A 17,104-nucleotide genomic window follows, 5' to 3' on the forward strand; every position below is an offset into this window, starting at 1 on the left:
AAAAAAAAAAAAAATCAAAACATTTGTCTATTGGCTTTTCCTTCACTGTAATGGAAATATGTAGGGCTTTTTTTTTTTTTTCTTTTTTTGTTCCTTTATGTCTTGTGAAGGTTTCCAAAAAAGAATTTGTTCTAGGAATGGAATAAAATGTAAGGTGTTTGAGATTCCAGAGGTAATTTTGGGCAACCTGGAGTTGTAGGTAATCACAGGCCGGGGCTGGAATTGAAAGTGCAGTTTCACCCATAATTCCAGCCTCTCTTGTTGCATTACGGGGCTGTGCTTTGGACAGACAGCAGGTGCAGGTGGTGACGGAGCCCTGTCTGCTGCGAGAGCTTTGCTCTTAACATGGTCCTTTTCTGAATTACCAAGGTCAATTGGGAAGAAGGGCTTACCAGTCTTTTCAGCTCTCCATGGTAGCGTTAGAATTTAGGAAGATTTACAGCAGAACACGGGCACATGGGGATTTCTTTCTTTCTTTCTTTTTTTTAAAATTTAAATTTAGCAGGGAATCATGGACTATTGAGTGTTATTCTGTTGTTAGGGATTGCTGCAGCTGCCTTGGGTACATTAAGCGCATATTGTTACTGAATAAGGTTAACGTTGTCCCTAACCTGAGGCCATCCCCTCCCCTTGTGTTTCCAGAGCAGTTGCGTAGATCCTTAGTATTTCAGCACCATTTACTTGTGTACCAGCCTCCTGCACTGATGTCCGCTCTCATCTGGGCCTGGCAGTTAGTGGTTGGAACCCAGGGAGGAGCAGGCACGGTGCTGAGCAGATGGGGCTTTTCCCACTTCCTGGGGTGGTGCTGGTGCTCAGGAGGTCTCTACCAGACGTAGTTGTGTCCACACTACTATATGATTAATCTAGCGAATGGATGAACGGTCACGCTTTATAATATTGGGGTGGGAGTTTTGGAGGGAAGGGGGTGGTGAATAACAGTAGACTTAAATGGCCATGAACCTTTTATTTTAAAAATGCGAAGGGCATTTTGGATTTGCAGAATGAATTTCTTTAAGGACTATTGTTGTGGTCCAGACACCGTACAGAGGCGAGGAGAGTCCAACACTGAGATGCGTTGTGTGTTTTCTCTCCTCTGAATCTGTAGGAATTTGAACTTATCTAGAATGAGGAGAATGAGCGTACTGTCAACTTGTTCGAATTCACATGCCACGAGGCCTTGAAAATGCCTTGAAAGACGTTTCTTTCACTGTAATGGAAATCATAATGGAAATTACAATTTTTCTGTGCTGGTGATGATGATTTTGAGGTGATGTGGGCATCGATGGGCAGCGGGGCCCATGTGAGGAGGTTGAAGGGGACTTGAGACTATGCAGGGAGGAGACCAAGCGCTCTGTTGTAGCGGGAAGAGCTCTCCTCTGCCATGTCAGTGTTGTTACCCTTTCTCTGTCTGTGTGACCCGCTCCCACCTGGGCCTCTCGGTGTCATGGGTCCTGACAGAGGGGCTGTCACCCTGGAAGGCAGAGCTGCCTTGCTGGAGAGACCTGTGAGCCCCCGTAGACCAGTACCTTCACTATACAGCCGTGGAATCGCAGGCCAGGGAGGTGAAGAGTTACGTAGAGCAGGGCCCCCACCAGAGCAGCCTGCACCTCCGCTTTCTCCCCCTGTGCCGTCCAGGCGCCCCTCCACTTCTCTCCCATACGCTCTGCTTCAGTCAGACGCACACCCAAAGGCGCTTTCTTCAAGTGCTCCCTGGGTCATTTGTGTCATTTCATCCTACAGGAACCCTCTGAGGGTCGTCACTCTCCTACTCTCAGACGTGGAAGCCGAGCTCCCCCGAGCCACGCAGGGCTGGGACTGAACTCCCAGCTGCTCACTGTCACTGTGTGGTGGGAGTGCTCCATGTGCCCTGAGACAGCCCTCCATCCTCTCTCCTGTCGCCGTCTGGTTGAGCTCTCTCCTTCCTGACTGTAGGCGCCAGGACACTCTGTCTCTTTGTGGGAGTTTCCTTCGGTCACGCCAGCCAGCACACCTGCCACGCACAGTTCCTGGCTTGTCCACAGGCGCACAAGCCACTCATGGTCATCCAGTGGTCTTGTCTTGGTGAGGGAGGCAAATGCTAATAAAAAAGGCATGAATTAAAGGCAATCAGCAGTGGGGACGACATGTTGAGTTATCCTTATCCTTGAAGGAGTCAGAGAAGATGAGGATATTAGATTTGGGGCTTAGTCAACAGGAGATGGGAGGCCAGAGTGAGAGGAGGTGTTTCCAAACACAAAACCACACCAGACCAAACCAAGGGTGTCTTCTGCTGGGCACTGCCACCGTCTGGATGCTTGTCTTACTCCCTCCGGTATCTGCTCCCTGGGGCTATACCCCTCCTTGTATCTGTGGGTGTATCTTAAGGTATTAGCACTTGGGAACCCTTCAGGAAATATTTATTAAATTAATTTTAGAGCCTCCTGTCCCTGCTCTCAGGGAACATAGTTGGACAGCTTGGAAAAAAATGTGCCGTAAGTTAGGCAGGAATAGGAGATGTAGGTGAACAGGGCAGCTGTAGAAAGGTGGTGTTGCAGCGAATGGCTGCGGAGTGTGCAGGCCGAACATGGATGGAAAACCAGAGGGGGCGCTTCCTTTAGCTTCTCAAACTCAGTGGAAAGAGGTAGGATTTGAAGTGGGTGTTTGGATGTAAGATCATTAAAATCCAATTGGAAGGATTAAAAGGAGGTTAGGTTGACAAAAGCGCAGATATTTACTTTTGTGTTAGGCTTTCTGTCAGCAAGAATCTGTAGATGAAGTTGGCAAATTAAGTTGGGGCTGTGGGATTTTGGAAGCAGGGCAGCTTTTGATCAGGAGAGCGGTGTGCTAGAAGTGGGAAAATGAATCTGCATAGTGCTGGGGACAGATTGAAGTAGGAAGAGCTGGAGGCTGGGGTGGGGGTGTCTGGACAGCCTCTGGCTCCACTTCAGAGATGACGTTCTAAAGGCCACAGGGCTAGAATGCTTAGAGGGGGACCGAGGCCGAGGGAAGTTTCTGAATTCCCCCCCACCCCCATCTCAGTCATCGGCTCATGAACATCGGCTTGGTGTTGAAGCCTGAGATGGGGTTTCATTGCCCACTGTAAAGCAGCCGCATTGGAATGAAGTCCACTTATGACACAAGCAACAGTTCTTAAAATAGGACTTTCTCCTTTGGCTCCGCTTTGGTGAAAATACACTCTCCGGAGCCTCTGTTATTGGGAGTTGGTTTAAATGGGCCCTGGCTTACAGAACAAGCTTTTTCCTAGCTTCGGATGACACCCGGTAAGGGATGTCACAGGGGAAATTCTTCTTCTCTCAGGAGCGGCTTTTGCAGTGGCTGTGCAGAGCTTGAGAGCAAAATGCTGAGAGCTCTGACATCTGGGTTTTGGACTCACCCTAGAAGACGGTTTCCTTGCCACCTGTGACCAGTGGGGTTTCTCCACCTGAGAAGGAGCTTGCTGGGAGATTACAATGCACACCTTTCGGAATTGGGGAGTAAACCATTCTGGATAATAGTTTTCCAAATAGGATAGTCCAATCCTGTATAGAGATAGAGAGTCTTTATTTTTAATCCTTAAAGAATGAGGTTTTTTCTAGAATCTTCTGTGTACTTAACCGCACTCACTGGCTATTAGCCACTGGAAAGCATCCAGATTTCTTCTGAGGACACACCAAGCCTGTTATGAACTGGCCCCTGCCTTTCTCTGCAGTCTCCTCTGCCCCCACCTTTATTTCACGCATCACTAGCCTGTAACTTATGATAATAGTTTTTTCCTTTGTGGTTGGTTTTCTCCAAGCCTGCCAAATTGTGCGCACACATCTCCTTCTGCCCCGTGAGCGGTTTCCTTATCTGCCTGGGACACATAGATTTTTCCCTTCAGAACCCAGCTCAGGCGGTCCTTGGAGTGAGCTTTTCCTGGTACTGAGCGCAGAGCCACACCTGTGCCTTATACCGACTCTGGCTGCTGCACGGTCTCTGCTGCAGTTTCTGTCCTTTAGCCCCGCCATCCTGCCAGGGAGCAGGAGCCAGTCAGTAAAGACTGCACGTTCTGACGTTGGCATCTTCAGGGTTTTACTTGATGCCTGGAACACGTCTGTATAGTAACTGGTGGAGCTGGGGAGGGGGTGGTTTTGGATTTCAGTAAATGTGCTGGTCAGGCATAATGCATTCTTTTCTTTCTGAGTCTTGTGTGTCACACTGTGCTGTGACGGGGTGTGTGAAGTAGTGCCTCTGCTGTTCCTGTATCTGAAGAATGCATTGCTCCTTTGCCAGTTACCAGGAGGGCCTCCCTGGAACCTCTTGGTGCCCTCAAGGAATCTGGTGGTGGCAGTGATGGTGGTGATGGTGGTGGAGGCATCCAGGCCGTCTCTTCCAGACCTAGAAATGTCTTCACCCAAGTGCTCAAGGGCTGAGTATTGAACTTGGGAGGACTTGGAAAACCTTTGTACCTTTCTTGCTCCCGCTTCCCCCATGTAGTGACCCTGCTGTTGGTCCCTGGATGCTGATGGTCACTTTGACCCTGGCGTCTGCTGGTTTAACAGCATCCCTCATGCTGTGAAGAACCAGATGCAGAATGGCAGTTATCCTTGAGAGGTTGTCGGGCAGTGTTGGGGAATGGCAAGGAGGGTGGGCTCAGTTTGTGCAGAACTCAGCGGCTGTGCCCCAAGGCATTTCTTCATACCACCACATTATATTAGAATTTTCAGTATTGCCTCTAGTATTTGCGAGGCCCATTTGGGTTTTTATTGCAATGTTCTTGTAATCCAAGCCTGGGTGCTGCATGAATAGGTTTGCTCAGCAAATCATGGGGAGTGACAGCAGCCCTGGGCTTGTCAGAGGGGCTGTGTGATCCAGGCCCTGGCAACATCTTACGAACTTGCACTTGGCACAGGCTGTTGGTTATAGGAAGCCCTGTGGCTTCTCCACTGGGGGTCTGATTTAATCCACACCAAGGGATGCTTTCTCGGGTCTTAGCTTTTTCCGTTTTCTTCTGTCATCCGCTTTGATTTGTCTATAACTCCTGTTGAAACGCAGCATTTTTGAGTTCTTTAAATCTCTTAATTGACGCGGCATGTCGAGAAAGCATTCAATAAGTATTAGCTGTTGTAATTGTTGTTATTATTTAGAGCTTTTCCACTCCCCTCTCCAGCCACCCCCACACGTCTTGCCCTTACCTCCTTGCTTGATAAAATAAGAAAACAATAGCCAGGCAGCGTACTGCCAGGCAGCGTACTGGCAGGCACCTGTCGGCCCAGATTCTCAGGAGGCTGAGGCAGAAGGATCGCTGGAGCCCAGGAGTTTGAGGTTGCTATGAGCTAGGCTGATAGCCACGGCGCTCTAACCTAGACAGAGTGAGACTGTCTCAAAAGGTAAAAATATATAAGAAAACGAATGGCTTCTGGCGATAAGGAGACCACAGTCTCTCTCTTTTTTTTTAGCCCTGTCCAGGGGTCTCAGAAAATTTGCAGCAGCCCTGAAGCAAACACTCTCCCATCTGAGTCAAGAGTTTCCTGTCCTCCTTAGGAAATTTGGGCTGTGACCAGTAAGAGAGGTGAGATCCGATGCCTGGGATAGAATAAGCCCCTTTAGCAAGTTGTGATGAACAGTGTTTGAAACAACATTCTGGGTGGTAATAATTAATCGCTCCCGTTTACTGAGTACGGCTTTTGTGCTTATGAATTGGGCTTTACAGCGGCCTTTGATCTTTACACAACCCTAGGCACTGAGAAGTGTCCTTTTATAGGTAAGGAAGCTGAGGTTTAGAGACGTTTCCTTACTTGTGAGTGAGAGATTGCCTGAGCGAGAAAGCCTGGAGGCTGGCATCTAGTTTTGTCTGCAGAGTATTTGCTTTTAATCTCTGTCCTATAATCTACTAACCCAAGTGTCTCTGTACTAGAACATGTGTGCCCCTGAGGATACCGGGAAACTTTCCATGGAGCATGCAGATATGGTCTTAAGGAAATCAGTTTCACCTAGGTGACCTTCTCTCTAATTGATCTGTCCACCTTGTGCCAGTTCTTCTGTCCCCTTTCCTAGCTATCCTCTCTTTTTTGATAAAGACAATCCTTTCCCTCAAACTAGTCTTACTCTGGCTCATTGCGCTAGGTAGAAAGACCTCAAGGCAGACGGAATAAAAGAACTATTTGAAATTAGTGTGTGGGACCCTTCTGCTAATTATGACACTGCCACCCGGCTGCTCTGGCATCTTTTACCTGTTTAAACTTGGTGCTAGAAACAGGGCCTTTGGGCTCCTTTTTCATGTTGAGGCATGATACCGTTTTCAGCTCTTAAAAAAATAACTTGCTCTTAAGTGTTTAAAATGAATAGTGGCTATCAGCTTGCTAGATTCCATTTAAAACTGATGTGAAATGTTTTGTTGTAAAATGTACCACATGCTGAAAATTATATCCTTAGAAATGAGTTTATGATGGAAACTTCAGATGTCAGCCCACAGCTAGGTGAGCGCAGTACAAAGTTTTCAAACTTCAGGATTAGGGGAAAAGGTCTGTTCTCACCTAACAGGCCCAGTGGGAGGGTACGTGGCTCACCTCCTGGGTGAGGGCACAACTACAATGTGGACACTTGCAACAAACACAAACAGTGTCACCTAATCGTCTGTGCCCTCATGTTAATCTGAAATTAAAAACAAAAAAAAAAGCTTGAAGATCACTGTATTCATATACTTCCCCCTGAGATCCAGAAGTTCAGAGTGAGTAATTTTTAAGTTGTTTTCTAGGCCCTTAGACACCTGAGTATCTATTTCTTTCCACAGAGTTTCAGGGATGGCAACATCTCCTGAAATTTGTGCATTGCGTTCTGGATTAACCATGCTGGAGATTAGGTGGGTTCCAGGACAATGTAAGCATACTCTGAGTTTTGCTGAACCGTTCACACATGGGCCTAGACGTGTGGGCGTTTACCTGAGTGCCCCAAGGCCTCAGTGAGGACTGTTTCAGACACACACGAGTGGAATTTAATCTGCGTGGTGATCTTAGACAACAACACTTGCAACAGTAATTCAGCTTGGCTCAGGTAACTGAAGACATGGGGCAGCATCAGGTGGGGCTGGATCTGTGGCCTCTCACAGTGTCTCCAGGACTCTGGCGTCTGCACTCTGCTGTCTTCCCTGTGGGCTTGGTTCTCAGGCAGCCAGTTCCCATGGGATGGCCGGGTTTGCCCCCAGGAGCCCCAGGCTTACATACTACCCACCTCACCATCACCGCCAAAGGACAGCGTCCTTTCCCCAGTACATCTGGTAGAAATTCTGGGCATGAACTGGTTAGGAGAGCTGACACTGCATCCCCGGTGCTGGTAGGGGGAAGAGGGATTGGCCCTACTTGGATAGCCTGGAGAATGGGGAAGGGGTGTTTTCAGAAGAGAAGCCAGGCAGACGAAAGCCTCAAAATGTTCAGAGGGAAGATTAACCCGAGGGTCTTGGAAGCTCAAGCAGAGCAGAGGTCTCCTGTCTAAGCCCTGTTACCGCGCTTGGGTGTGCCCCACCTGCCAACACCAGCCAACACTTTGCCCATCAGGACACCCATCTGTCCGTTGACAGAAGGCGTCAGTGATGCCTTCTGCTTCGGTAATTTCAAGACTTTTAAGGAAATGGTATAGAATCCTTGATAGTGTATTTTGTAACTTTTTAAAAAAGATGATTAGTTATGATTTTATATATTTAAAAAAAAGATTGTAAATGGTGGGATTCCGTCTATATTACACTGTCATAACAAGGTACTGCGGACGAGGAGGCTTGAAGAACAGAAATTTATTTTCTCACCCGTCCCGAGGCTGGAAGTCTGACATCAGGGTGTTGGAAACAGGTGGCTCCTCTGGGCCCCTCCGTGGCTTGTAGGTGGCCGTCTTCTCCCTGTGTCTTCGCACGGTGTCTCTCCCGTGTCTGTGTTCTAATCTCTTCTTATGAGAACACCAGCAGGTTGGATTAGGACGTACCCTAATGACCTCATTTTCACTTAATCACCTCTTAAAGACCCTTTTTCTAAATACAGTCACACTTGGAGGTACTGGGGGTTAGGACTTCAGTGTTTGAATTTGGGGAGGGGACATCATTTGACCCTAAACACCATGTGTTATTTTAATACTGTGAATGGATTTGTATTTTGAAAATGAATGTCCAGTCTTCATTTGGAACTCCAATTAGTAATAACAAATTCATGTCTGCAAGTGCAAGCAAACTGTTTCAGGGATGGCAAATTGAGGCAGAGTTTGTTATTCTCGTGCACATTTCCCTTGAATGGGAGTAGTAGAGAGGGAGAGAGTGTAGAGATGAGAACCGAGGGTGGGTTTGCAAAAAGCCCTTGGGATTGGTTGCTGAGAACTTGGCCTTTCTCCTCCCTGGGCTCAGTGACGCCATGTTGGAGTTGTAACATCGTCCCTGATATACTCTGAGGGTGGACTGTGGTTATGAAATGAGTTCTGGGAATCTGGGAGTTGGGGTGGGAGGCTGCCCTAATAGGGCAGGACCCTGATACTGACACCAACAGCACAGGCAGCACTTTCCACTGGAGCAGTGGACCAGTCCTGTGCTGGGGGCTCGTGGTGCCAGCGCTGGTGTATGTGAACCGAGCCTGCCATCCTGGTTTGTTTTTGTATGTGTGTTTTAGGGACTAAAGTTTGCAAGTGTGGGATTTTGTGAGTCCGTCCGACCCGTGTTGCTGAAGGACTGCTGTTTGTTGGAGTGTTTTCCATCCACACCCAGAGCTGCTTACTCTTCTTTAAGGCTGTGCAGATGATAAACCCATCTGTCCACGGTTCTGCTTTGTTAGGACATTGTCACTGTTCTTGCTGCTGCGTTAATTATTGTTTTAATGTGGCTTGTGTGCTCATTGTCTGGTCTGCCTGTGTTTGGAATGGAACATCACAGCCCAAAAGATGAGGGGAGTAGGTAGCAGCTTGTCAGACTGTGGTCTTTTCATGTTGAAATCCCAAATTCCTCCAGCCACATTTTGCTCACCTGCGATCCAGAGATCTCAGCACTTAATGCTTTGGAAAGCTATTTGCTACACGCCTTGGTTAAAGTGCACATATGTTCAGGATGAAGGCCTGAAAAATCCCCTTTCTGTGCCAGTGTGGATGGTGTAACCTGATTGGCAGATAGATTGTCTTTATGCAAAACAGTTAGTTGACAGTCCCCGAGAGAAAAGGACAACAGGATCAAGAAGTTTTGAGAGTATGGTTTCTTGTTATTTCCATGTTAAAATTTGCAAGCTCTCCTGGGGTAAGGAGTTTACCTTCTCTACGTGAGTTTCTCTATATGGCTGCCATAGCAGAGTGCCACAAACGGGGGCTTAAGATAGCAAAAATGTGTCTCATTTTTCTAGAGGTCCAAAATCAAGGTGTTTGGAGGTATAAGTTCTCTCTCTGACAGCCCTAGGTGAGAATCCTTCCAGGCCTCTTCCAGATTCTGGTGATCGCTGGTGACCCTTGGTGATAGTTGGCCAGTAGACGCGTGGCTCTGGTCACGGGACCGTCTTCTCCTGTGACTTGTCTGTCTCTGTGTGCAAACTTCCCCTTTTTGTAAGGACACCAGTCGTGTTAGATGAGGGCTCCCCCAAGACCTCCTTTTAACTTGATCACCTCTGTAAAGACTCCGTTTCCAAAGAAGGTCACATTCTGAGGTGTCTGGGGTTAGGACTTGAACATGCATCTTTCTGGGGAAATAAAATTCAACCCATAATAAATACTGTCTGAGCTTTGTTTTTCCTTTGTGGGGACATGGTCTATTTTCCATCCCCACCTTTAATCTAAGGATCAGACACAGACTCATGAGAAGATAGCTTAGAAAAATGGAACCCTGAGGTGATAGCTGGACGCCCTGTGGGATACTGGACCTTCCTCAGGCCAAGGAGTGTGTTATCTAATGAGCATTTGAGTCTGACATGATGTGTTCTGTGCAGTTTGTGAATGAATAGTCCTTTGAGGAGTACGAGTGTTTGACCTGGGCTGTGTATTTGGTGGAAACTTGGAGAGAGATGGCTCCAGGCTTACAAGTGACGCGTCAGCTGAGGGCAGGGCTATGCCCCCGTAGAGGTCCACGCCGCTGAGTTTCTGTCCTCCTTCCCTCCCTGGCTGGTCATTGCTGCCCTGCAGTACAATTTGGATGTAAATCCTGAGATATCTGTCCCGGCTCCTGAATCTTTCATGGAGAGTGTGGGAATGTATTCTAGTTTTATGGGTTTATTTTCATGAGCTGCATTTTGATATTCAAAAGAGGTTCATTTAGGGCAGAGGCTAAGAATGTTCCCAGACTGCATTTCTCTTTTGCCTCTTCCTAATAACTTCCAACGGTTCAGGAAAAAGAACTACAAAACAAATACACCAGAAAATAAAAAAAGAAAGAAAGAAAAACCCTCACCCTGACACGGAAAGGATTTACATGCAGCATAATATAAATTGCTGTCTGAATATGTGTGTATCTAGGTGTTTCCTTTTTTTTTAATTTTGTTTTTCGGAGTAATATGAGGGTAGAAATGATTAGGTTACAATGTTTGCATTTGTTAGGTGAAGTCCCCGTTGTAGTTGCGTCCCGCACCAGGAGGTGTGCCGCGTACCCTTATGTTGTGCCCTTAAGGTGGGAGCACATCTGTCCCCCTCCCTCTTCCCAGTCTAGGCGTTTTCTTTGAGATGCCCAAAGCACTGCAGAAATCTCACTTGTATGTTAAATAGATGTTTGTGTTACTCCTGTCCCCTGGATCAGAGTTTCCTTTTTTTTTTGGAGACAGAGTCTCACTTTGTCACCCTGGGTAGAGTGCCGTGGTGTCATAGCTCACAGCAACCTCCTCCAACTCTTGGGCTTAAGCCATCCTCTGGCTTCAGCCTCCTGAGTAGCTGGGACTGCAGGTGCCCACCACAGCACCCAGCTAGTTTTAGAGACGGGGTCTCACTTTTGCTCAGGCTGGTCTCCTGAGCTCAAGTAGTCCAGCAGCCTCGGCTTCCAAGAGTGCTGGGATTACAGGTGTGAGCCACCGCTCCCGGCCCTGGATCCAAGCATGGAGGGGTGAAGATCATCGATATAATTATATTCATTCTTTCCTTTGCTCATTCCACAGTTGTTGACCTTCTGTGGGCTGCCAGGTGCTTCGCTGGCTGCAGGGAGGGGAGGAGGAGAAGAAGACCAAGGCCCTGCTTGCGTGCTCGTTCTGGGCAGCTTGGTTTATAGTGATGGGTTAGGCTACCCTGGCTCTCATGCGTCCACGCAAAGCTACCTTCTTTGGTATTTGCAGTTCTAGGCTAAAAGCTACCACATATCTAATTCCACCTGCTTGGAATTGGGTTCTTACACCAAATTTTGCAAAGCTCGAGACACTGCTTGGTTGGAAGGAATCCTCTTATTCCACTCCCAAGAGGGCTGATCAACAGACTTTGATAAGACCAACCTGCATTTTTAACATGAGAGAGCTTGTAAGTTCTTCACCTTTTCTGATACCGAGTCCTTTACAGAGTATTTGAGAGTTGGGCACTGTTGGGCGGGTTTGTTTTTTGTCAGTGCCTCTCCGATGGGCGATGAAGTTCTGGTACCAGTTTTGCTATGTGGCTGCCTTGGAAGGTGCCACACTTGGAAGTGTTACTTCGTGAGAAGTGTTCTTTTCATGGTGCGATTTAGATGTAATTGAAATGGGGATGCCTGGAAGAACAGTTGATGTCTCCACGCTGCGTGCAGGAGTCGACAGCCATCTTGCAGAAGAGTGGAGGGAATTTGCTGCCTTCTGCACTTCTGCTGGGGAAGCGGGCACATGGCACATTTTACCCCTAAGTGCCTGTCATTCCATACACTTCCTGACGGATAGAACTGGGAGAGTTGTTTATAGTATTTACAATTAGCTGTCCTGGGAGACAACATCTCGGGGAATGAGTAGGCAGGAGGGAATGTTTCTACGTGGGTAGGAGAAGAAACTGATGGAAGATGTCTTGGACAGTTGCATAATTGGTTGGTTTTCTGTGCAGATGAATCTTGAAATGATTTTAAGGGGAGAGAAGAGGAAATAGCAAGTAGTATTATCTGGCTTAAAGTGCTTCACACACATCGGAAGGCAGAATCTTGAGGGCTCCAAAGAGGCCTGTGGACCAGCTGGTTGGGGACACTTGGACCCAGATGATCAAGGGAACTGTCCAGGGTCACACCAGTTTAATGGTAAGACCCAGATGGCCTGACTTCCATCCTCTGGTCTCTCTGACCTACCTTCCACACGATTCAGTGGCTCTTTTAAGCCTGCCTGAAGCTGTTATCGGGCATGTAGGCCCCCGAAGAAACTTCACAGCCCTCCTGGTAATAGCGGGGTACCTTTCGGGTAGTTCCAGCGGTGGCCACGTCAGCTGCTGGAAGGAATGACATGACCGGGTCTTGCTTTTTTTGAACAGGGTCTCATTGCTGTGATTATCGAATGCCTCTTTTAAAGATGAATATAAAACAGCTACCCTCCCAAGCAAATCATAAAACAAATTACGCCCTTGCCACCCAGAACTACAGAGAAACAGCAGGCTCTTCGTGGCACAGAGAGTAATGGCTGCAATATTAAAACAGTGACGGGAGAGCCAGGATCCACTAGCTGAAAGCCGGGAGGAAAACAGCCCCGTAATCCCCCGGGGTAATGGGTCTTGACGACAGGCCCCTGTGATTTATTGTGTTTAATGTACTTATTTTTATTTGTCCCCTTCAACGCGGAGCTTTGTCACTGAAGAGATTTGATAATGGCCTGTTTGCAGTCACTTAGACTCCTGTAATAAAGCGCCCCATTTTGGCTGTCTGTCCGTGCGGCCGGCCTCATTGGCATTCCCCCTCCGATTTCACCTTCACTGTCTGAGATGGGGAGGATGTAGATAAGGCCGCTCGGCCCGCCTTGCTTATTCCCGTCATGCTACCCTGTCCTGACTTCTGCCTGATAGCCGGGCTTCCTCGGCAGCCGTCCAGGCCCAGCCTGCCTCCTGCTTTTAGTTTGTGCTATTTAGAGACAACAGGAAGAAGCCCCTGATCTGCCTGTAATAACAGATCCCTGGAACTTTATCTTCATGGACCACTTAGGAGAGTTTACTGCTTGCAGCTTGTTGGGTAAGCAGAAACAAAAGCAGAGAGATGGGAAGGCGAGGTTTTGCGAAAAGAATCAGCTTGATTTAAAGGCCGTAGTTTGTTCTGGTCATTCTGATCCTAGTAGCCACCTGCCCTGCACACCTTTCTTTGCAACAAGGGTGGTTCGGATTCAGGAGTTGTGAGTGAGTCAATCTGAGGTTTCCATCCCAGCTTCGTCCTGGGCTTTTTTGGGAGAGGAAGGTAGAAGTTCTCCAGGGAGCTCTGCAAAGCACTGGCTTCTTTTATGCGAAACTGTCTCTAAGCTGCTTGGGTCGAGACCTCTAGGAAGCAGGAGGCAGGGCCATCACTGTTTCTTCTCCTGGTGGATCTTGGCCAGGTCTTGCCCTGTCAGATCTGCTTGGGAAAGCAGGTGTTGTGCTGCGTTACATCTCGTGCTGGGCCTCTTGGCACGGCTGAGAGAGACCTTTGCTTTCATTCCGAATACCAGGAGAGAACAAGTAAGTCATTACAGAAAATTCAGACAGAGCAACAGAAAAAGACTCCTTTAAAATGCAGAGTAAGTAGCAAAGGTTAGGAGCCAGCCAGGGGTGGGTTTTGGGAGTGGAGGGTGTCCGTGTCCCCAGGCACCTGTTGGTGGACTGCTGCAAACACTAAGTTTGAACTTTCTAACAAGGTCAATGGCGTCACTGAGGGAGAGATGGTGCTAATAATGTGACATTGCTGTGGGGCACCTGGTACCCTTTACTCTCCGTATGCCTCTGTCAGAAGTTTTAACAGGCTCCCAAGCCACGCTGACCCTATAGAGAGAGGTGCTCTTTGGCCTCAAATGCATCCGTGGAGCTGAATGATCCAGCAGTTCCACTTCTGAGTATAATGAAAAGAAATGAAAGCAGGGACTTGATGGAATATTTGCACACCCATGTTCACATCAGCATCATTCATAATAGCCAGAAGGTGGAAACAACTCAAGTGTCCATCAGCAGGCAAATGGATAAACAAACTGTGGTGTACATAGACACTGGCTTAGTATCCAGCCTTAAAAACAAAGGAAATCCCATCAAATGCTACAACAGGGTTGAACTTTGAGGACCTTCTGCTGAGTAAAATGTCTGTCACTAAAGGACAAATATTCTAGGAAGTCTCAAGAGTAGTCACAGTAATAGAGACAAAGTAGAATGGGGATTGCCAGAGACCAGGGGGGAGGTGAGAAGGGCGGTTAGTGCTTGGCGGGTACAGAGTTTCTGTATGGGAAGATGAAAAGTTTCCCAAGTGGAGGTGGATGGTGGTGATGGTTACACGACAAACAGTATGAATGTGCGTGATTCCGCTGTGCTGTACCCCTAAAAACAGTTGAATGGCAAATTTGATGTTATGTATGTTTCCCACAATGAAAATGAAGTGTCTGTGGTAGGCAGACTCTAAGGTGGCTCCATGTCCCCCCATCTGGTGTTTACACCCTTGTGTAATCCCTTCCACTTGGGTGGGTGAGGGGCTTCTGCCTTGGCAGAGGTGAAGGGATATCACTTCTGTGATTAGAGTCTGCTATTTGAGACCTGTCTTGCTAGCAGGCTCACCCCAGGGGCTCTCCTTGTTGGCTGGCTGAAATTGGCATGTTGGGGGAGCCCACATGGCAAGAAGCTGTGGGCAGCTTGGAGGAGCTGAGGGTGACCCCTGTTGACAGCAGGAAGGCAGGTCTTTGGGCAGGAGATGGTTCTGCCAGCATCTAAGGGAGCTTGCAGATGGATCCTCCCCCACTGCCTCCACTGGGAACACCTTGCAGCCTTGCGGGACACTTAAGCCGAGGACCCAGCCAGCTAAGCCATGCCCAGGCTGGTGCCTGAGCTACAGCTACAGTGAGATCTCCATGTTGATTCAAGCCACCAAAATCATGTTAATTTCTTGTCAGAGTAGATATAACTGATGTACACACCCAGCCTCACAGGAGATGTACTTGAATTTATTCCATCCTGGCTTTTCACTCTGGTCACATCAGGTCTCCTGTCTTCTCTTCTTATTCTCTGGGAACAAGCAGGTGGCCTGCTTTTCTGTTTACGCTCAAGTACATTCATGGTTAGAGCCAATTTGGCCTCCCAGTCTCTTCCTACTCTCCCTGGCTTCTGTTTGTGTGCCCCACCCAGAGACTGAGGGGACCAGCCTTGTCCACCCGTGGGCAGGTGCCCTCTTCCTCCCTCTGCTCCTCCCCAGCCCCCTAGCTGCAGCCTAACCCCCACTCTTGCCTCTCTAAAACAATGTTCACAACACAAATTGTGAGCAATCGGATTCTCCAAGGTGGCTCTAATTTCAGATATCCTGCCCTATTTGTTGTCCCCATAAACCATTAAACTGTCCCAGAAATTCTATTTTGGTGTAGAAGCTTTTCTTGAACTGGCTCCCATACAGTACATTAAGAAGAGCTGTTGTCATCTTTTGAGCACCTGCTGAATGTCAAACACTTGATTAATGATTCTCATTGTGTCTTCCTAACAGTCTGATGAGGTGGGTATCACTGTGTCTGGTTTACAGAGAACGGACTGGGATGCACTGAGGTTCACTTCCCTGTGCAAGGTCACACAGAGCTCTAATGGGGCTGAACAGGATTAGAAGTCCAAAGAGGTTAGTCCTTGCTCTAACTTCCTAACTTGCGTAGGAAGAGTACAGAGGTGTGTCTGTCGGGTCCTGCATCCCAGTTTTGTTTGGAAAATCGAATTGCTAGGCCTGGCATAGTGGCTCACACCTGTAGTCCTAGCAACTCTGGGAGGCTGAGTCGGGTGGATAAGCTGAGCTCGGGAATTGGAGACCAGACCCTATCTCTACTAAAAATAGGAAAACCAACCTGGGTGTTGTGATGGGTGCCTATAGGACCAGCTACTTGTGGGGCTAAAGCAAGAGGATTGCTTGAGCCCAAGAGACTGAGGTTGCTGTGAGCTGTGACACCACAGCACTCAACACAGGGTGACAGAGTAAGACTCTGTCTCAAACAAACAAACAGAAAACATTGGGTTGCTGCATATGGAGGCCACTTGGAGGTTTCTGGTAATTCATTCCTCATGGACTTACAATGGGATGGTATGGGGTGGGGGTTCTCAGCTGAAACCTCAAGCTGAAGTAGGAAGAGGAGATCAGACACTCAGGAATAAAGTTTGCAGCTGGAGTTTGCTACCCCCAGGTGGGAAGGAGAGTGAGGGGCCAAAGTGGCTGTGAACTAGAACCCTCTGGGAAGCTATAACATAGATGCTTGGGTTCCATTGCTAGAAATACTGATTCAGCTGGTTTGTGGTGTATCCTGGGCACCAAGGGGATCAGTGTATGTAGCCAGGATTTAGAACTCTGAGAAGGAGGCCTCCAGGAGGTGAGTGGTAGAGGTGGAACAGAAAGCAGAGAGAAGTCAGCACCTGAGGATGCGGGTGGGCCCTGCCCGACCTGGAGCAGACCCTTAGTGCTCATAGCCTTGGACTTGTAAAACAGTCTGTGCCTGCAGGGCTGGCTCCAGAAGCCCAATGTGGGGACAGAATGAGGACTACTCATGCATTTCCTATGGAACCTGTACAGGCCTCCAGCTTACTCCGTACTCAACGTGTAGTAAAGGGACAGAGGTGGCCTGTGGGATTTGGGACATGTGTCCAACAGGCCTTAATAAGCCAGCAGTTTGTACCTGCACCAATGCCTTTTGTCACTGCTTAGGTTCCTGGGGTCTGTTGTTTTCCCCTGTTACCAGTGGACCCCTTGGTGAGAGGGATTGGATTGCAGATGCCTTGTGGGGTGGGCCCCCATATTTGCATCCGCTGGAGTGAATGATGTGATAATTCCCGGCTCACCCTTAATTCTGCCCCTGCTTCCTTCCCCAGCCCGATCCTTTTTCCCCCTGTAGAATTACCATTTTGTTCCTACACTGCAGTTTACTTGCAGGGGAGCGGAGGATGGCAGGAGTAGTTTGACACATCTGAGGCATAGAAGGCTCGCAGTTAATATTTATGGGGTGAGTGGATAAAATGGTGGCCTATAGCTGGTGTCCGTGGGAACTAGAGAGGGAAATGGAATCATTTAAGATTCATTCTTTGGCTCGGCGCCTATAGCTCAACCGGC

The 17,104-nt window shown here is 48.2% G+C and overlaps 1 protein-coding gene across 2 annotated transcripts in view; it reads left to right on the forward strand.

The window, feature by feature from the left end:
* Positions 1-17,104, forward strand: part of LARGE1 (LARGE xylosyl- and glucuronyltransferase 1) — a 514,791-nt gene that overhangs the window by 6,696 nt on the left and 490,991 nt on the right. Inside the window, exon 1 of one of the 2 annotated variants that reach the window (XM_023509378.1) lies at positions 5,485-5,530. The exons of the other annotated variant lie outside the window; for it this stretch is intronic. The gene's annotated coding sequence lies outside the window, so the exon portion shown is untranslated. Of the gene's footprint in view, positions 1-5,484; positions 5,531-17,104 lie in introns of those variants that run through there. 2 annotated transcript variants of the gene reach the window in all.

This window comes from Otolemur garnettii, unplaced genomic scaffold (assembly GCF_000181295.1).
Source record: "Otolemur garnettii isolate 467f Iridium unplaced genomic scaffold, OtoGar3 scaffold00007, whole genome shotgun sequence".
NCBI classification, from domain to species: domain Eukaryota; kingdom Metazoa; phylum Chordata; class Mammalia; order Primates; family Galagidae; genus Otolemur; species Otolemur garnettii.